Below are 20,920 nucleotides of genomic sequence, written 5' to 3' on the forward strand. Positions count from 1 at the left end.
CATTTTCATGAAGCTCCGCCTCTTTCCTTTTTAGGAGCGTGCATTAGGTCTCGCGAGATCTCGTGTTTCCTAAAGGCGAGGCGCGGGCGGCATCCTGCGGTGAATTCGAAGGTCTCGCAGAAACTAAAACGTAATATCGCGATAGTTCTCTCGGCGCATGCGGGAGCCGGCGGCAGCGGCAGATTGGCTCCGCCCCTCGGTGCTTAGTGAGGTTGTGCGTCATTTGCTTTTCGCTTCGCGTAGGGTGAGAGCGGAGCCGTAAAGGCTTCGGCTTTGGTGGGAGGAGGGGTCTGGGAAGGGCTGGGCTCAGGCTTTTCCCGTCCGGTAGGAGGTTCTCGCGGGATTGCGCGGAGGCGGCCGCGGTTAGTGTACGGACTGCAGCAGCCGCGGAGGCGGCGGTAGCGTCTTCGGCTCGTGCTGTTCTTATCCGGTGAGTTCTCGCGCGAGCGGGGTTACGTCCTCGTGGGATCCGTTGGCGGTGGCGGAGGTAGCTTGGGGGGGGGGGTAGTGACTAGGGTCGGTCCGCTTGCTGTTAAGATGGCGGCGGGAGATGATGTCTGTCCGGCCAGGACCCGAGACTGAAGTGTTGGCTGTCCGCGTTTATGACGCTTCTCAGGCACCCGACGTTAAGGAGGTGAAGGTTGGGGAAACAGTGAGGTGCCGGTAAGCCAAACCTGAGGCGAAAACCACGCCGTCTCTGTTCGGTTGAGGCGACACCATTTCCCGGGCCTCAGTCGCGTGTGGGCCCGCCTTTGCCCCACCAATCGGTTGTCGCCACTGCAGTGGGCGGGTTGGGAAGGGTGGGGGGCGGGAGACCTGGAGTTAGTTAGGGACTGGGGTTGGGGGTTAGATTGAGCGGTGGGGGGAAGGGGACCAACCTACGACGGCTGGTTCCCTTTCCACTACCTTTTTTCGGGCCTGCCTCTGTTCTCCGCCCCTTCAGCGGCCCAGATGAATCCCCTGGTTTTTCTTGAGTTGAGGTGGGTTCTACTTCCCCAACTGCCTTGGTGTTTGAACTAAGATTTAGGGGTCTAGTTTTGGTGTCTCTGACGTACTCCTCCTTTTCCCCTAATTCTGTCCTCATCCACATGGATATTTGAGGATTGTATTTAAGAGGAGCTTTTCCCTGTCACCCCCACCCCAGCCCTATTAAGGAAAAGCTTAGCCAAGTTCTCTAACCTGTCCTGTCTCCCTCTTCCATTGGTCCTCTTGACGCAAGCGTTGAGAGAGCCTTTCCCCTTTCTTGCATTTACTCCATCTTTGTGTATGGAACTATACAGTAGCCTTCCGTTTCCTCAGGTCTTCAGATTTGTATGACCCCAATTCGAGTACACGACACTGATTTCTGCAACTTTGCAGGCTCCTCGACCACTTTTAACTCTTAGATGGAACAATGAATGGATTGGTGGTTGGATGATTGCAGATCATCTGTTCTTGGGGCTGTTAGCCTTTCCTTCCTCATTACATTCCCCGACACCCCCGGCCCCCCGCCAGAACCCTAAAGGAAAAGCTGTGGAGGATAATCCTCCAATAAACCAACTTTTTGTCCTTCTCTATCCCCTGCAGTCCTTTGCAAGCTTGGGAACTGCCCCTTTTCCCTGCCTTCCTCTGAGTTCCTGAGTCCTCTTGGTCTGTGGACCTCTATCTTTGCTTCTGACCACCTCCTAACATGCTTCTCAATTCTTTTATACCTCTCCCCGTGTTCTTTTTTCAGGACTTAACATCCCTTAGAGAGAAGATACCCTCCTGTCAGGCTCCACTACATTTTCCCCTCCTCCATGTGCTAGAAAATAAAATAGCTTTGATTATCCTCTGACCCTCAATCATTTCCCTGTTCTACTTTTTTCTCTGCCTTTCCCCCATTCCACCATTATTGTAGACAATTCCCTGTCATTTGTTTTCTTTATAGATTACATATTCACCATTGTTTTCTCTTAGGCTCCCTTAGCCTTGCATAGATTGAGGAGACACCAACATTCTCCAGTCAAGGGAGGCACTGGTATGGTGGAAATAACTGTGTGCTTTGGATTCACATGGGAGTTTGTGACCTTGGGCATATGACTTTTCAGATTCTCAGTTTTTTCATCTGTGTAATAGGGATAGTAGCGCTTTATAGGTGCTAGAATTAGTTTGTAAAGTGTCTGGCTTATGGTAGACACACAATAAATTGTAGTTAGTTTTTATTGGTGTAAGAATAGATTGGAAGATGTATCTGTGTCATAGGGTAGTTTTATGACCTGAGAAAGAAGAGATTTTTATTCCTCTAAGTTTTTAGTATATTTCTAGGCTTGTCCTATCGTTTTTGTAGTTTTTCCCTCCTTTTGGATCACACTATTTTATCTCCTTTGGTTCATGATGTTTGATTGGAATTCCCACCTGTGTTAACCTACTAGTCTAGGAATTTTAGTGCAAAATCACTATCTTGAAATGACCACTGGCCGTGAGATTCCTGTCAAGAACCACATCCAGGTGTTTGCCTTTTAGAAGGGATGCCTCATCCCTTGCCTACTCCCTTCCACTGCTTCAAAGAGAGTCTGTCCTGTTCGCCCAAAGATGAAATTTGTTACCATGCTTTACACAGTAAGCAAGGGAACTTCTGCCAGTTAGTTTTCAAGTGTTCATACTGCTTTTCTCCCACCTCCTTTCTTTGGTTCCTCAGATTAGTGTGGGGATCTGCTATTTGGCTTTACCTGCACAAGGCAATTCCTATCTGAGAGAATTTAGGAAAGTTGTTTGGAATACCAGGATACTTTCCCATAGTGAGTTACTGCTAGTTTTTTAATATACTACTCCTTGTATTTTACCATGGTATATTTTCCAACATTCTTATTAAATAGAAGTGAACGTATTCAATTTGAAGGTAGTTTTACCTACTGTTAATATTTTGATTAGACCAATATTAAACTCAACACCTTTATCTGTTACCTTGGCCAGGTGATTAGGTTTGAAATAGGAATATGATGAGGTGAAAAGCTTACCTAGGATTAACGATACCATAGGTAACCATCTGGTAATTAACTACGTGGGCACTAGTTTTGAGCTTTCGGGTTTGCTATGTTCAGTTTAAAGTGCTTTGGAGGTAATAGAGTTTTCCCCCTATTCATTGGAGGACAGGAGATCACTTTCTGTTTTGTGATATTGCCTTGGTGTTTTTTTACAGTGGGTCAAGTAATGAATCAGAAATTAACTAAACCTCAATTTGATTCTTGTTCAGAACTAGAATAAATCTGGGAATGATAATCTAGGTGTGACCTAAAAGGTTTAATTTATTCTAGGTAGATCTCAGAGAAGTGAGGAAGGAGTGGCAATACCAGTTAAAAGCTTTGTGTAAAAGGTTCAGTGGCACAGTTCAACCTGAGTTTCCCAGGTGTTTATCAGTTGTCTCCCAGTATGCCCAAAAAGATGTGTGAAGTTGTAAAGTAGTGTGTGGTTCTTTTCACACAAAAAAATAATAAATTTAACATTGCCTTATTATCAGTTTACAGTGAGTGTATAAAATTTTCTATAAAGTAATTACTGTCTCCTGTAATTTCGTTTGGGTTGAGGACTGAGTTCAGTTTTCAGGGGGTGTTGTCTGAATGTCAGAATGGAAGAATTGGTTTGGCTTTTGGTTTTGAATTCTTATTACTGTCTAAAGCAGGTCCTTAAAAATGCAAATTGATATGTGAGGGCTATTACTTAAATAATAATTGAGTATGTTTGAACATTTATGTAATGGTTAACTCCCCCACACCCTAATAAATGTGTATCTCTCTCTCCCCACCCCCCCCCTTTTTTTTTTTTTTTTTTTTTTTTTGTAGGTCCTCCAGTAGTCTGATCTGAGTGGGTTAGCACTCCAGAGGAACCAGCAGACCAAGACCAACTTGGTCAGGAAGGTTCAGGAGGCTGTAGAAGTGTTGGGATTTCCCACCAGGATGAGTATGATTGGCTGTGATTTTAGGTTAGTTTTTGTAGATCTTTGGGTAATATTTGTATTTTACTTCCCGGAATGGAGGTGGTGGTGGGGAGTGTATGTATTTCCATTCTGTAATTGAGCTACTTTGGTTTTTTTCATTATTTGGATCTGATGTGGCATTGGTTGCGTATCATATTATTGTTTAAATGAATTCTGTGTGCACACGATTTTTAAATCACCCGAAGCACCATTCAGAAAATAAAATTACAAGATATTATGTCTAATCAGTTCTTTCTCAAAGAGTTATGAAAAATATCAAACATACAGAAACTGGATAGTGTAATAATCCCCCTGTGTACCCATAACCAGCTTAACAGTTGCCAGCTTGTAGCGGTTCTTCATCTGTACTTCTACCTGCTATCCCCAGCCATTATTTTGAAATAAACCCCTGCTGTCATATTTTTATTTGTAAAATATTTGTATCTCTAAAAGAAAAGGGCTCTTTAAACATAATCTCAAAACCATTATCACAACTCAAAACATTAACAATGATTTTTGAAGATATCAAATATGAAACTAATGTTCAAATTTTAGTTTGTATTAGGGTCCAAAGAAAGCCCATTTGTCACAAAGGTGGATTGATGTTTATTTCTTAAATCTGTTTTAATCTGCAGGTTCCCTCTCTCTTTTTCTGATTTATGTGTTGAAGATATTGTTCTGCAGTTTCCCTCACATTTGGTGATTACATCCCAGCAGTGGTATCTAGCTCATTCTTACTAAGTTAAAGACCTTGGAGGACCCCCATTATAATGGGACAATGGCAGTAATCTCCTGTATCCCAGTTGGAGTTGATACTGCTGGCCTAGGCACTATCCCAAAATAACTAGTCATGGATTCCCCTTACTGTGGTAGAGTCTGATTTAATTGATACCTGATCTCAGTTCCATGTCTTGGCCCTGCTTGCTGCTCCACATGAAAAGTAGGCCTCCTTATGGAAGAAGCTAATGTTTTCTAGATAATGACCTAACTGTGCCTTTGGGATTTTTCATGGTTTCAATTTCCTAGGTGGTTTAGTTATTTTTATACTATCTTAAAATGTTGCTTTTTATTCTTTTGATATTGGTATCTCAGCTGCTCTGACTCATAACTTCTAAGCTATTAAGACTTAGTGGTGAGTTCTTCTGGCTAGAATAAAGTTTTTGAAATGGCAATACTAAACAATTTTTGAGAACTTTCACTTTCCTCTTGATTTTCAGCTATTAATATACAACCATGGTTTTTCTGTTGTTATTTTTCATTTTATTTCTTTTGGAAATAATGTTCTACAGCATAAAGTCGTTTAAACTGTTCATTTCTTTCCTTGTGCAGAATTGGTTATCTTGGGATCTGCTGTATGTCCCTTCCATGGTCAAACCTGGGAATGGAAGTTGGCACATAAAGGCTCCAGCCAGCCTTTGACTTAAGCACAAATGTGGGCAGAACAAGGCCACTTGTGCCTACTTTTGAAATGAGAGTCATTCCAAGTTGTAGAGGCAGAGAGGATAGAGGTCATGAATGAAAGTTTTTGAGGTACTTAGATGAAATATGATTTTGAATCACCAGTGCTATGGATCATGAGTTCAGGCTTTTCAGTTCTTCGTTCATTAATGGAGAAGTCAGATCACTAGTTGAAAAGTGACCACGTAAAGAGGTAATTTCTTAGGAATTACAGCGAAGTCCATTTATTCGGCAAAAAAATTTTGAGCATGTTGGATGTAGTGGTTAGGTATTTACTCCTGTCTTGAGTTTTCTGTAGTTACTAGGAAGTTTGAACAAGGTCACTTAAACCTTCTAATCCAGAGTTTTGAAACTGGGATAACTGTAGATTTTTGGAACAGAACTTTACACAGTAGGCATTGCAGTGTTTGAATTGTTTCCAGAGTTCTTAACAGCTACAAGTCTTTAATGGAAGTGCTGTTGGTTTTTTCTCTTTTGTTGCGTGTTTTCAACCATGGGTTGAGTATTAAAATGCCAAACTTGGTTGCTTTGAAAATGTTTGCCCTTCATGTTCCATGTTACCTTTCCTGCAGTTGGATTAAGTTGTTAAAATCTCACGTGTAGCTGTAACCATATTAAGCTGCTTTACAATGATCTCACCATCTATAAGGTTGATAGTCAAAGTACTTGGGCTCTGGGTGTTTGCTGTATTGTTCTCCAACTTGTTTCCTCAATGACTGGTTACTAGATGTTTATATGTTAATGTCAGGGATAATTCAGCTCTGAAGATTCTTTGGAAGCCTTCTCATTTGATGTGTCATAGGGGTTGAGTTCCTAAAACTTGATGTACTTGTTGATCAGCTTGGTCTTCTGGTTATAGAAATGTTTTCAAGTAGTGAAAGAGTGGCTCTCTATGAGTAAAACAACTCTGGGTTTCATTTGGACTGTTAATACTGAGCATTTTCACATTATAGTGCCCTTAAAAAGTTTTTAGTTGTTTGGCTTTAAAAATTACAGTGGTGACATGGATTGATCCCAGAATGTGATTTTACAAAAGTTGGAATTTCTTTTAGCTTCTTATGAATATTGAATGGAAATTGGTATTATACATAGATTCAGTCTGGGTTGCGCGTTGGACTCGAGAAGTGTGAAAGTTCTTTTTCAAACCCTAGATTCTGATTGTATAGTGACTAAAAGGGACAAGGAGTAGGGAGGTTCAAATTATTCTGGAATGATCTTTTAGTATAATCATTTAGATTTTAAAGATTGGTAAATGTGAACATACTGCCGTGAATTTATGTACCATCTTTAGCATAACCCAGATTTTAAGTCCTTATAATTAGATATCAGAGATAATTGCTTTGGAAATACTGGGATATATTAACATTTGGTGGCTGCTTATGTTCTGGAATGCTTTTGGAAGATTGCTTTTTTAATGATAACATTATTTGCCTGATGATTTTCTTATTCGCCTGTCTTTAAATTTTTTTTTTTTAACGTTTTTATTCATTTTTGAGACAGACAGAGACAGAGCATGAATGGGGGAGGGTCAGAGAGAGGGAGACACAGAATCTGAAACAGGCTCCGGGCTCTGAGCTGTCAGCACAAGGGCCCGATGCGGGGCTTGAACTCACGGACCGCGAGATCGTGACCTGAGCCGAAGTCGGCGCTCAACCGACTGAGCCACCCAGGCGCCCCCTTATTCGCCTGTCTTTATAGTGAAGTGTATTTCTCCTGGTCTTTGCATTTTTTTATCCGCTAATTCTTTATTATTGCGTTCTGCCAATTGAGTTCTTATAGGTGGAAAGATCTTTCAGCATAGTGGTTAAAAACATGGACTTTGGAGCCAGACTCCCTGGGTTCAAGTTCTGGCTCCATTTTTTACTAGTTGTCATCTTGTGCAAATTATTTTTTTTTATTTTTTTTAACATTTATTCATTTTTGAGACAGAGAGAGAGACAGAGCATGAATGGGAGAAGGTCAGAGAGAGAGGGAGACACAGAATCTGAAACAGGCTCCAGGCTCTGAGCTGTCAACACAGAGCCCCATGCGGGGCTCGAACTCACGGACTGCGAGATCCTGACCTGAGCCGAAGTCGGGACGCCCAACTGACTGAGCCACCCAGGCGCCCTTTGTGCAAATTGTTTAACCTCTGTGCCACAGTTCTTAATCTGTAAAATGCTGATAATGTTACCTATTTCATAAGGTTTTGGAAAAGTTTAGCTGAGTTAATGCATTTAAAATGCTTAGAATAGTAGCTTTGAAACTTCAGGGAACATCAGAATCACCTAGAGGACTTGCTGAAGTAGATGGCTGGGCTCCAACTCCAGACGTTCTGATCCTGTAGGTCTGGGAGGGGCCTGAGACTTTGCATTTCCAGCAAGTTCCCAGGAGTTGCTGATGTTTAATGGTCATGGAATCAAGGGAATAGAACAATGCTTGGCATAGTGTTAACTTTTTTCTGGACTGATTTCTCAGTCCCTGAGTAAAACACTTTACTTTCCAGTGCTGTTTAGTACTGCTTTGAGCTGGAAGCGTTTTTAAAATCCTCTGTTGCAGTGGTTCTCAAAATGTGGTCATTCAAAATGTGTGCAACAGCAGCAGCATCTGGGAACTTGTCAGAAATGGAAATTTTTGGGCTCTATCCCAGTCTTTATTTTAAAAGTGTGTCTTGGCTTAACTGGAGTGTCTTAGACTTTTTTTTAAAACAGTTTTGTTGAGACATAATTCCCATACCATACAACTTGCCCATTTAAAGCGTACGGTGGTCTTCAGTGTTTTCATGGTTGTAGAGCCACTACGCACCAAGTTTAAAACAGTTTCATCCCTAGAGGAAACCCAGTACCACCACTCATTATTTTATGTTTCTATGATTTGCCTAGTCTAGGCATATCATAGAAATAGAATCATATCATATGTAAGCAGCATTAATGTGATTAAAGTGTTTTTCTTTTATTGTAACTAATAATATACAAATAGGAAAAACCACCCCAAAACAAATTTATAGTTTAATAAATTATTTTAAGGCAAACACTTTTGTAACCATAACTCAAGAAATAGAACCTTGCCTGTTACCCTGTTAAAGTCCATCCACCTGCCCATCCCAACCACAGAATTCAGAAAGTATCTCTCTGGAAAGTATCTACTGTTCTGAGTTTATAGTAATCACTTGCATTCTGTTCTGTCTTTATTATCCAAGTGTATATCCCTGGACAGTTAATTTGCTTTGTCCATTTATTTAAAACTTGATGTATTTTAAATACTTGTAACTTCCCTTTCTTTCTTTTCCTTATGCTATATCTGTTGAAGAACTCAGGCCATTTGACCTGTGGAGTTTCCCACAGACTGGATTTTGCTTATTGCCTACTCAGTACAGTTCTTACATATTCCTCTGTCCTCTATATTTCATGCAAATTGACAGTGGATCCAGAGGATTTTATAAATTTAGGTTCATTCCCTTTGGCAAGAATATTGGTGGTGTGTTCACAGCATTCATTAAGTTGTAATGATGTCTTGTGTTGTTGTTTTTTTTATATTAACAGCAATTTCTGAACATTAGTCATTGGGAATGTCAAAATGCTGATGTTCTAACTCTGTCATTTTGTTTTCATATATTAAGTGGAATAATTTTATAAGGTTACTCAGTGATACAGTTTGTAGGAGAAGGATAGGATTAATGATGAATTAAAAAAAATTTTTTTCTGGCCATGTATTAGTTTATCATGTTGGACACGCTAACGTATCTGTTGCCTCATCAAGGGAAAATACATTATTTTTGGGGTTATTGGGCTTAAATGGGAAAATGTAAGTTGTTAGTAGTACACTCTATGTGGTCAGTAGATGGTTATTTCTTTAACATACTATTTCACTTAACCCCTCCAACAGCTCAGAGATGGGCAGTCACGGTGGTGAAGTGATGGCCAGTTAGCAAAGCCTGTCTGGACCCTTCAGGTCTGTGTTGGGATCATCAGTGGTGGGGAGGAAAGGGTTGTTCTTTGGTCATTTTTGGGCTGACTCTGGCCAGTGATAACTGGGTGTTAACCAGAGTAGTTTTTTCACTTTGCCACGCATTAGGGATCACATTCATACCCTCTGAAGGGTCTTATCCAGTTCTGTGGTGATGTGTAATAATACATTGGTTGCCTTTATCTCCCTATATCTACACAGCCCCCTGTGGCTCAACTTTGTTCTGTTCATGATTCTGCTGTAACCTTAGTAACCCATAATGAGTCTTCGTAATGGTCATCAGTATCACCACTGTTAACATACTTCAGTAGCACCATACACAGCAGATTAGAAAAGAGGTAAATATTATCCCTTTTAACATTTTATATATTCTCTGAAGTACAGCACATGGCATATAGTAAGTGTTCAGTAAATTGGAAGCCATTGTTTTTTAAATTAATGTATGTTTTTTCTTCATGTCTTAACCTCTTTTTAGTTCAGTAAGCATTTACTGAGTGTTTTTAAGTACAAGGATCTAGGGACATAAAATGAATGGTAGTTGTTCTCTTCACTGAAGAAACTTAGTTCATTTAAGGACTGGGATGATGTTTAAAGGTCCTTAGCCTTTTCCTTTATGTTAACATTTTTTCCCTGCTTTGTCCATGCATGATATAACCTATTATTTTTTAAAGCTCTCCTTAGCTCTTTATCCCCAGCCTTTGAGACTGCTGATATGTGAGAAAGCCTGCAGTTGTCTTCTATGAATACTGGGTAATACCAAGAAAAACTTTTGGATTTCAAAATGGCACATGTGATTAACACTGTGATACCAGTTTATAGTCTTCAGGTGGACCTATAACTGGTTTCCAGTCTCCATCCTATTGCTTTGACTGTCTTCTTCTCTCTCCCTCCTCCCCCCCTCCCCTCCCCTCCCCCCCCCCCCATCATTCCCTAAGATGTTTGCTGCATAAAGGTATCTATTTTTAGAGGTATTGGGTATTGGCTCCTATACCCAATTAGTGATCTATAAAGTATGTATAGAGACCGCTGTGCGGTTTAGGATTGGAGTGTGCCTCAGGTTTCATTCTCAATTATGAAATGGTAATCAAAAAGCCTACTTCATAAGTTGCTATGAGCATTAAAGTGAGATGATGTATTATTTCAAATGTTTAAATTGTACAGTATACTACAAAGGTAAGGCCATAGTAATTTATGTAAAATAAATACTTAATAGCTATGTTACTTGGGGCAAATTACTTCATCACTGAAACAGTTTCCTCATCCTTTAAATGAGGGTGATGATATCTCAGTCACTCAACAAATATTTGAGGACATACCCAATAATGCTAGATACTGGGAATATAGAGACAGGCAACCGGAGGAGGGAGGGCAGCATGGTGTACCAGGGGAGAGAGACTTGTAAATCACAGTCAAAATGATCATGACAATGAGGAGGAGTGAACAAAATGTGCTATAGCAGTTTATGGGAGGGCATCAGAAAATGTCACAAAAAAATTTATTCGTGTTAAACAAGATTTGTGAAAAGTACATCATGAACTCAAAGAAATGCTGTACAAAAATGAAGTTAGTTAAATGTATCCCAAATGAATCAGTAGCCACAACCATTATTTCATTTGTTCACAAGCCTTGTGCTTTAGGTGTGTTTATTTCCTTAAGCTGGATTTTATGAGCTCCTCTAGGGTGTTGTGTGCTCCTATAATAAGTATCCTGAAAGTACTAAGTAAAACGTTGGTTTGCGAGCATAATTCGTTCTGGAAACATGCTTGTAATCCAAAGCACTCGTATATCAAAGCGAATTTCTAGAACCATTGACTCACTTGGGATCATGTGACATTTGGTGTCACTTACATTGTAAGACATCGCTTGTTATTAAGTTAAAATTTATTGGAAAGGTGTGCTCGTCTTGCAGAACACTCACAGAAAAAGTTACTCGAAATCCAAGGTTTTACTGTACTTGCATCTAAAAGGATCTTTTTCATTCACTGTATCATTTTCTACTTTCTGTTACTGAATTGATTTCGGAAAAACTAGGAAATGTGTTATTTTAGGAAAAGATTCCTACTCCCACGAAAATATTCAGTCATCATTAACATTTTGTTTGGTGTGTTCCCATCTTAATGATAAGAGTAACAGTTTAAAAGTAAGAGGAGCAGAAAATTAGGGACAGACTTTACCCAGAATAGGAACTAAAACTGTCTGGTAACAAGAAAAGATACTCATACCAGAATTGCAAACTAAAATGAGATACTTTTTAACCATTAGATTGGCAAAAAATAGATACTACCAGGTCATGGCAAAAATACAGGTAAGAGTATGGTCTTAGAATACTGCCACAAGTGGTATAAATTAATACAGCTATTTATACGGAGATAATTTTGGCAAGTTGTAAGATAGCATGTACTGTATGGCGCTATTTATATATTTTTTAAAAACTAGGGTAAACTGATTATTTGGAAGGAGTGGCCAAGGCGAACTTTAGCTTTTTCTGTAATTATTGCATTTCTTTTTCTGAGAAATTCAAAATATACTGAAGAATACAGAGAATAATATAACAAGAAACCCTTTCCCTACCCCCCTCTCCTGAGCTGATCATCTTTAACATTTATTTTTACCTTAGATCTTTTAATGGGGAGGTTTGATATAAGGGGAAATATTTAAGAACTTTCACCCAGCATTCCCCTCCCTACTGCTATCTTTACCACGAATTGCTTGAATTATTATATTGTGAGAATGGTATAAATTACTCATGCAAGTAGAAATTTAAAAACTATGTGATGTTCACACTATTACTTATGTAATATTGTTTGCATACTTGTTAAAACATCCCTAAAAAGGGATGTTATTTAGTCATTTGTTCATTTTATTGTAATTCTTGTTTGAAAATGCTTTCCTGACTTTAAGTAATGTTCCCCATGATTATAGGAGTATACATGGCTTAGTATTGAAATAATACAGATAAGCACAGAAATTTCTTGCCATTCAGATGAATACTATTAGTATGTTGGTATGTAATACATTCTTCCAATGCTTTTCTTTATGTTTGAGTAGCATAAGCACACTTTTTTTCAAAAATTTATTCTTTTCAAAAATGTAATTCATAACCTTCCCTCCGACTTTTTATTGTGAAAATTTTCAGACATAAAAATGTTGAAAGAATAGCACAATGAGCATCTATATCACCAACAGTTGTTAAAATTTGCCATATTTGATTTATATGTACACATGGGCATTTAATTTTTCTGAAGCATATGAAGTTAGAGTGACATTTCATCCTTAAATCCTTTGGCAGGCATGTCTTAATCAGGACCTACAATGCCATTTATCACACCTAGGAAGTTCGCTCTTTTTGTTAATATTATCTAGTATCCTGTCCATATTTACATTTCCTTGGTTGTCCCCAAATTGTCTTTTTTTTTTTAGGTGTTCCCCAAACCAATATAGAAATGGTGTTTTGAAATTTGTTGTTCCCACTTAATATATTGATCTCTGTTCTGCTTATGCTCTGTCTCAAAAATAAATAAAACATTAAAAAAATTTTTTTAAATGGTAGTCTTCTCCAGGTCTAACAGAAGAGCTGAGAAAGAGCCTGTATTTGATATTATCCATATCAAACTCATTTTTTTAAAGTTTATTTAATATTGAGAGAGAGAGAGACAGCACAAGTGGGGGAGGGGCAGAGAGAGAGGGAAACAGAGAATCCCAAGCAGGCTCTCTCTGCATTGTCAGCACACAGCCTGATGCAGGGCTTGAACTCACGAAACTGTGAGATCATGATCTGAGCCAAAACCAAGAGTAGGATGCTTAACTGACTGGCGCCTCATCAGACTCCTTATTTTTTAGGCTCAGGTTAGGGGAAGTGATTTGTCCAAGATAACAAATGTTGCTGATTAGTGGTGGAGTTGGGTGTCGAACCCAGGTGAACCTATTTTCACTGTGCTCTATCTTTTCTTGAAACTGAACTGAATCAGTTTCTAAATATGCCAGCAGATATCATCCATAGAAGTGCAGAATAAGTGGCCCCTTCCTATAAGAAAGTTACCCCTCATAATCGGGAAATTTTAGGGAAGTAGAAAGGTAAATGAGAAAAAGCAAAGAAAGCTCAGTTTCTTTGTCCTTTTGACTATGGTGGCTACTTTTCAACATGGGGATCAATTTTGAGCTCTTTCATGGGACAATTCAATTTGGCTATGTGTTCCCATGCGTATTTATGGATGCCATAAGCCTGTAGATAGGGCTGGATTTCCTATTTGTAAAACTTTCAAATTAATGTTTTCTAAGCTCATATTTTTTTCCTTTTCAAACGTTTTAAATTATAAAAGTAACGTGTTGACTGTTAAAAGATTCAAACAAAGTATTTTATTTAAAAATTAGTGTCCCTGTCCTTCCCCAAATGATAGTCTTGTTTTATTCATACCACATTTCAAAAATCTTCTGACAATTTGTGTATATTCTTTTATACCTTTTAGCATCTACATACTGTGCTTATCTATGTGCTATGTGTATTTTTATGTCAAAACATACAGCTCAACTCCATTCTTTTTAATGGTTGCGTTGAATTTCAAAGCATGGATCTAGTATAATTTAATCACTCCCTACTGTTGAGCCTTAGAAGTAGAATTCATTCTGGGTCAGAGTGGTACCATTTAAATTTTTGATCAGTACTACCAAAATGACCTCTAGAAAGGCTATACTGAATTACCATTCTGAGCAGCAGTGTCTTTCAGTGCCCTTTTCTCCACATATATCTGCCAAAACAAGATACTGTTGATCTTTTTATTTTTAATTTTAACCAGTCTGATAAATGAGAAATAGCACCTTCTTGCTTTGGTTAGAATTTTTGTAAGGATTAGGATGAGCAAATGTTACATCCTCTGTAAATTGCAAGTTTGTGCCCTTTTTATCTTATTTTAATGTTTTATGTATTTTGAGAGAGAGCAAGAGTACAAGTGGGGGGGGGGGAGGGCAGAGAAAGGGAGAGAGAATCCCAAGCAGGCTCCACGCTGTCAGCAAAGAGCCTAATACGGAGCTCCATCCCATGAACCATGAGATCATGACCTGAGCGGAAATCAAGAGTCAGATGCTTAACCAACTGAGCCACCCAGGTGCCCCAAGTTTGTGCCCTTTTACTTTCAATCAGATTATCTTACTGTGTTTTGGGAGTTCTTTGTATATTAGAAATAAATTTTTTGCCAAGATTAAAAGAATATTTACATGCATTATCTTCTAATACATTTACAGTTTAGCTTTTTGTGTTTAAGTAATAATGTGAAGTAGGTGTGTGCTTCTATTTTTGTCCAAATGGTTAACGGGTAGTTCCTATTTTATCTTGGGAAAGACTATTTGGTTTTTGAATATATATGTTCAGCTTAAAACTGAATTATTTGGGAAAGTGTAGTTTGTTAAAACATAAAAGTTGGAACTTGTGCCAAGTAGAAAACTGGCTTGGTTACTTTTTGGTCTTTAGTTTTTGAGAATAATTCAAATTGTTCATGTTTAATATTTAACATTTGTCTTGAACTTGAAATAGTGCTTTAAGAGATTGTAATCACTGTATTTTCATTTTATATGTTTGAGGCCCAGATTATCCTAAGGTCACAAAGTTAGTTGGTGGCAGGGAATTAGAGTACCTTTGCATATTGTTCATTCATTTTCAGCAAACATCTTTCGTGTTAGAGACATAAATGTTTTAAAGCAGCAGATTGTTCACATTATTTGGCTTAATTAAAGAACATTGGAAATGAGTGTATGCCAGTCTGTGTGTCGTGCTATTAAATTTACTCAGCCAGTTTTGTCTATATGCTGGGACATAATTTTTTTTTTCTAAAAGCGTTGTTTTAAGTTTTCTTGTCAATGAACTAATTTCAGCCTCATAAAAATCCTATGAGGTTGGAGTTATTTTATACTGAGAGGAGTTTGCTGCCCTGTTGATAATTGCTCTAATTATTGTTCTTTTAAATCATATAAAAGAATCTTGGTCTCTCTTCCTTCTAAATTCATTTGAACCAGCTCAAAATAGTTGAGGTACACTTAAAATCTCTGATTCTTAAGTTGTATGGCCCAGACAGTAGTTAGTAGACTGTTTAATCTTTGGAGAACTTATAACTAACTTGAGAATGAGATCCAGAGCTTCTCGGTCTCATCAAAGTTGAGTTTAATTTTTTGGTTCATGTCAGTACTTTAATATTCTAGAGATTGATATATGCTTAATATTCTCTTTCATATTCAGATAACATGTAGAAAGGTTGAAAAGACCAGCTCTTTCTTGCTTTTGATTCTTTCTGTTTGTAATATCCGTCATAAGATTGTTACCCTTAGGGGCGCCTGGGTGGCTTAGTTGGTTAAGCACCTGGCTTTGGCTCAGGTCATTATCTCGCAGTTTGTGGGTTCGAGCCCTGCGTCAGGCTCTGTGCTGACAGCTCAGAGCCTGGAGCTTGTTTCAGATTTTGTGTCTCCCTCTCTCTGCCCCTCCCCCGCTTGATCTCTGTCGCTCGCTCTCTCAAAAATAAACATTAAAGAAAAGATTGTTGCCCTGATATTAATCTGGAACTGCAAGAACTAGAACAGGGGCGCCTGGGTGGCTCAGTTGGTTAAGCATCTGACTCTTGGTTTCAGCTCAGGTAATGATCTCACAGTTTCATGAGTTTGAGCCCTGCATCAGGCACTGTGCTGACAGTGTGCAGCCTGCCTGGGATTCGCTCTCTCCTCTCTCTGCCCCTCCCCTGCTCTCTTGTCTCTCTCTCAAAACAAATTTAAAATTTTTTTAAATACAAATAAAAGAACTAGAGCAAAAATTAATATGGCTTATTCATTGCCAGATACAGTCCTTTGAGATGGGCTATGTTGTTTATTTTACAGAGGTTACCCGTTTATAGAGGTATAGGAACTTGTGTAAGATCATACAGGTAGTAAATGGAATTTAAGCCCAGTCCCATTCAACTCCCAGGCCTTTGTACTGTGCTGTTGTCCTCTACTTCATTTTGACTTTTCTTCCAGTAGTATTCCTTAATTTCTACCTTTAAACTTAAATAATCCACAATGTACGGTAGCAAGTAAATATGTTACTGAGGTCTCTTCTCTCCCCATACAGATACATCTTTTGTTAGACTATTTTTAGGCATTAAACTTAGCTTTTATTTAGAAATATACTTAATCTAGCCTTTTATTTTTTTAATTTTTTATGTTTATTTATTTTTGAAAGAGACACAGCACAAGCAAGGGTGGAGCAGAGAGAGAGGGGGACACAGAATCTGAAGCAGGCTCCAGGCTCTGAGCTGTCAGCACAGAGCTCGACGTGGGGCTCAAACTCATGAACTGCGAGATCATGACCTGAGCCATAGTCGGATGCTCAACTGACTGAGCCACCCAGGCACCCCTAATTTAGCCTTTTAATAGGAGGTTTGTGCCTCTTCTACCTTTCTTCAGGATATGGGACTAGAGGATTATATCCAGGAATACATAATTCCCTCTTACACAGAGGAGGTTTAATCTTGAGAGATGCTGTATATTTCTTTGTAAATCCAGGGATATGAGACAGTTGGAGCTGAATAATGCAAAAGGGTTGGAATTCTGTTCTTTGGTTTCCTGTACTTTTTGTATTTGACAGTAGCCTATCGTGGCTTTAGGGGCAAAAACCATATGCCTGTGTTTCATTGAGTGAAAGTGAAAACAATGTAGTCATTAAGCAGGCTATGTCTTAGAGATCTTTTCTGTGGGGTGATGGTTCCTAATGTTTCAGGTCATAGATCTCTTTAAGAAGCCAGTGAAAGCTGGGGCGCCTGGGTGGCTCAGTCGGTTAAACGTCCAACTTCGGCTCAGGTCACGATCTCGCGGTCCGTGAGTACGAGCCCCGCGTCGGGTTCTGGGCTGATAGCTCAGAGCCTGGAGCCTGCTTTCGATTCTGTGTCTCCCTCTCTCTCTGCTCCTCCCCCGTTCATGCTCTGTCTCTCTCTGTCTCAAAAATAAATAAAACGTTAAAAAAATTTAAAAAAAAAAAGAAGCTAGTGAAAGCTATAAACTGTGTTCTCAGAAAAATACCAACATATGCAGAAACTTTCCATAGAACTTCAGAATTATTGTGGGGATCCCTTGGTATAGGACAAGAGGAAATGTTTTGATTATGTCCAAATTGCTGTTTTGTTTGTTTTTATATTTTCGTGTAAATGTTGATCCAGATATAAAGCACTATGCCCACGAAGTGATACTGGGCTAATTGTTTCACTTTTGCCAAAGCTGTACTCTGCTTTATGCAGCATGAATCTCTAAAAATCCAAATTTTTAAAAAAGCAAGAGAATTGTGGTTGGTGTTATATAAGGATTTATTTTATGTATTCTGTTGCTCTCTTGTAACTGTGTTTCTGGCTTTGCTTTGGCCACCAGGAAGTTGTAATTTCATTGTGCATTTTCATGTACTTTTTGTTGCTTTTATGTGATCATTGCTTCTAGTTTTCCTTTTTCTCTGATTTACATTTCTGAACACCTGGCTATCTCCTAGCACCTATTGCAATGCCCTGTGTATGTAGTGCATTCATACCTATATATTGAATAGAATATATGCAGAATGAATGAATCATAAATTGGTTTCCTCAGTTGAAAATTTCACCAAGAGTGTGACTTGGATTTTTAGCTTCCTTAAACATTTACTGGATAGTCCTTCATGTATTATTCTAATAAGTGACAGTTCCTATTCTGGTGACAGTAAAGATAAATAGACACAGTCCCACTCATGCAGAACTTACCCTAGTGGGGAGACTGACATGTAAATAAAGAGGTGTGTTGATTGAGGATATATGCAGTACACAGTGGGGGCACAAAGGAGGGAGTGATCAATTTTACTCTGGGGAAGAGGGAATCTGAAAAGGCTTCATAGAAGTGACATTTAAGCTGAGCTCTAGGGGATATGCAGAGAGCAGCCATTTTAGCAGAAAGCACAATCTGAATCAAGGTATTAAAAGTCTTGAATGTTAGGGGAACTATAAAAAGCCTCACATGGTTAAAGCACTGGGGAGCCAAGGGTAGTAATATGTAATGTTGTGGCCCTGGTAAGAGAGGTGAGCAGGGACCAGGTCTTAGAGGTCTTGAATGCTGGGTTAGGTAAGGAGTTAGCACTTGATGATGTAGGTAGATTTTGAGTTTGAGGAGGTTGCTCTGGTAGTGATGTGGAGGATAGAATGGAGGGACCTGGCAGGATAAAGTCTTAATTTAAATTTAATTTGTGAGATTTTCAAACATGTACAAAAGTTAGAGAATAACATAATGAACCTGGGTGTACCTGTTACCCAGCTTCAGCAGTTATCAACACATGGCTATTCTTGCTTTATTTATACCCCATTCTTTTAAAGAAAATTCCTAAGTGAGTTACAAATAGGCAAAGCACAATACTATCTAACAAAGCAGCTCTTACATCTGGCTGTGCAACTAGACCACCTATGTAGCTTGAGAAAAAAGTTCCCACCTCCTATTTACTGAGTCAGATACTTGTATGGCCTGACATTTTTAGTTCTTAAAATAAGTCTCAGGTGATTTTGTACAGCCAGGGTTGAGAACTCTGGATTTAATTTTTAAGTAAATTGTTTTTAAGATAATTTTTAAGCAGCTTAATTTCTGGCAGATGTTTTTTCTGAACTCAGCTGAATGTTGCCTGTGGCCCTTCTGGGTGAAGTTCACCTATTAGGAAGTGGCAGGCTTTTTTTATGGTTAAGTTCTTTTTTTTTTTTAATTTTTTTTAACGTTTATTTATTTATTTATTTATTTTATTTTATTTTATTTTATTTTATGGACAGAGAGAGACAGAGCATGAACTGGGGAGGGGCAGAGAGAGAGGGAGACACAGAATCGGAAACAGGCTCCAGGCTCCGAGCCATCAGCCCAGAGCCTGACGCGGGGCTCGAACTCACGGACCGCGAGATCGTGACCTGGCTGAAGTCGGATGCTCAACCGACTGCGCCACCCAGGCGCCCCTAACGTTTATTTATTTTTGAGACAGAGAGAGACAGAGCATGAACGGGGGAGGGTCAGAGAGAGAGGGAGACACAGAATCTGAAACAGGCTCCAGGCTCTGAGCAGTCAGCACAGAGCCCGAAGCGGGGCTCGAACTCACAGACAGTGAGATCGTGACCTGAGCCGAAGTCAGACGCTTAACCAACTGAGCCACCCAGGCGCCCCACAGTTAAGTTCTTAATATTAGTTTGAATAGAGAATATTAGTTTAAAGGCTGATGTCTTAATTTTCGGTAGATGTGGGCAAGACTGAAAGAAAAAGCATTTGCATCTTTGAAATTGGATATGATGAAAAGGAAATAACCATTGTTACAATTGATCTCTTACACCAAATCCAGCCACAAGTAAGGAAGGGGATGTGAGACAGATCAGTCTTAGAGAGTGTACTAGGATTATTCCAGAGCACCAGTTGAAAATGCATAGACAAGGAATCTCTTCCTGTCTTCCTTAATTTACATAATTTTCATGCTGGCATTACTCTTTTTTTTTTTTTTTTTTTGGTCATTGTTGGGAATGCTAAGAAAGGGCTGCTTGGCATGCTGCCATTTCCTTTCTTCTGGCGAAACTGATCTGTGACTTTGGTGAGCCCTGTTTTGTTGCCTGATTTTTCTGATGCCAGTTTGTCTCTATTAAGTAATTGGGAGTAATGACCAAAAGGATAACTCTTAGGTCTGCAGCTTCCCAGGGCTGTAGGGTAGAGCAAATGTAGGGGATGCATTCTCAGACACCATTCTTTTCTTTTTAATTTTTTTAAATGTTTGCTTATTTTTGAGAGAGACAGAGCATGAGCGGGGGAAAGGGCAGAGAGAGAGGGAGACACAGAATCCAAAGCAGGCTCCAGGCTCTGAGCTATCAGCACAGAGCCCAATGCGAGGCTTGAACCCACGAACCATGAGATCATGACCTGAGCCGAAGTCGGACCCTTCACTGACTGAGCCAACCCAGGTGACCCTCTCACACGCCATTCTTACTTCCAGAGTCGGTATTGGAGGTTTCAGATTCCTCATCCTTGGTATCCCTGCAAGAGATTTTTTTGAGTATACTGCAGAGCAAGGATATACACTTACTTGAGGTATATAGTATTTACAGAATACTATATTTTGAAGGAGAATCAACCAGGGTAATTTCCAGATTTGTCTTGAGTGAATAAAAGCTATTTTTTGGTTGCTTTATTACTACGTTTTACTATCAGTGTCCAATAAAATCTAGGTCAGCAATCCTCAGGGTCATATTTTATTTATATGGCCAAGGATAGAGTTATTGGTGTCTATAGGAGGGGTTTGGCAGGATGGACTATGTATATAGACATTTTGTATACTATAGAGTTGTGGAGCAGATTTGGTTTTAATCCAGCTCTACCACTTACTGAGTACGTGGCTACTCTTGGCCTTAGTAAACTGGGAACAGTCTTCAAGTTGTTACAACTTCATACAAGGATTAGAGATAACGCATAGTTAGGTGGTCAGTAAATATTAGCTGATGTTATGATGACGACACATGGGTTCTGTGATTTGTTGGATGGATATTAATATAAATAATCAGAAACTAGGCTGGATGGAAATGTGCCCCCTTTAAGAAATCAGTTAAT

At 39.1% G+C, this 20,920-nt stretch overlaps 1 protein-coding gene across 1 annotated transcript in view; it reads left to right on the forward strand.

The window, feature by feature from the left end:
- Positions 1-237: 237 nt before the first annotated feature.
- The window catches only part of HUWE1 (HECT, UBA and WWE domain containing E3 ubiquitin protein ligase 1), a 165,063-nt gene continuing 144,380 nt past the window's right edge, over positions 238-20,920 (forward strand). Inside the window, exons 1-2 of the mRNA XM_019438418.2 lie at positions 238-430; positions 3,801-3,940. The gene's annotated coding sequence lies outside the window, so the exon portion shown is untranslated. The remainder of the gene's footprint in view (positions 431-3,800; positions 3,941-20,920) is intronic.

This window comes from Panthera pardus, unplaced genomic scaffold (genome assembly GCF_024362965.1).
Source record: "Panthera pardus isolate Hobbes unplaced genomic scaffold, ASM2436296v1 HiC_scaffold_27, whole genome shotgun sequence".
NCBI lineage: Eukaryota > Metazoa > Chordata > Mammalia > Carnivora > Felidae > Panthera > Panthera pardus.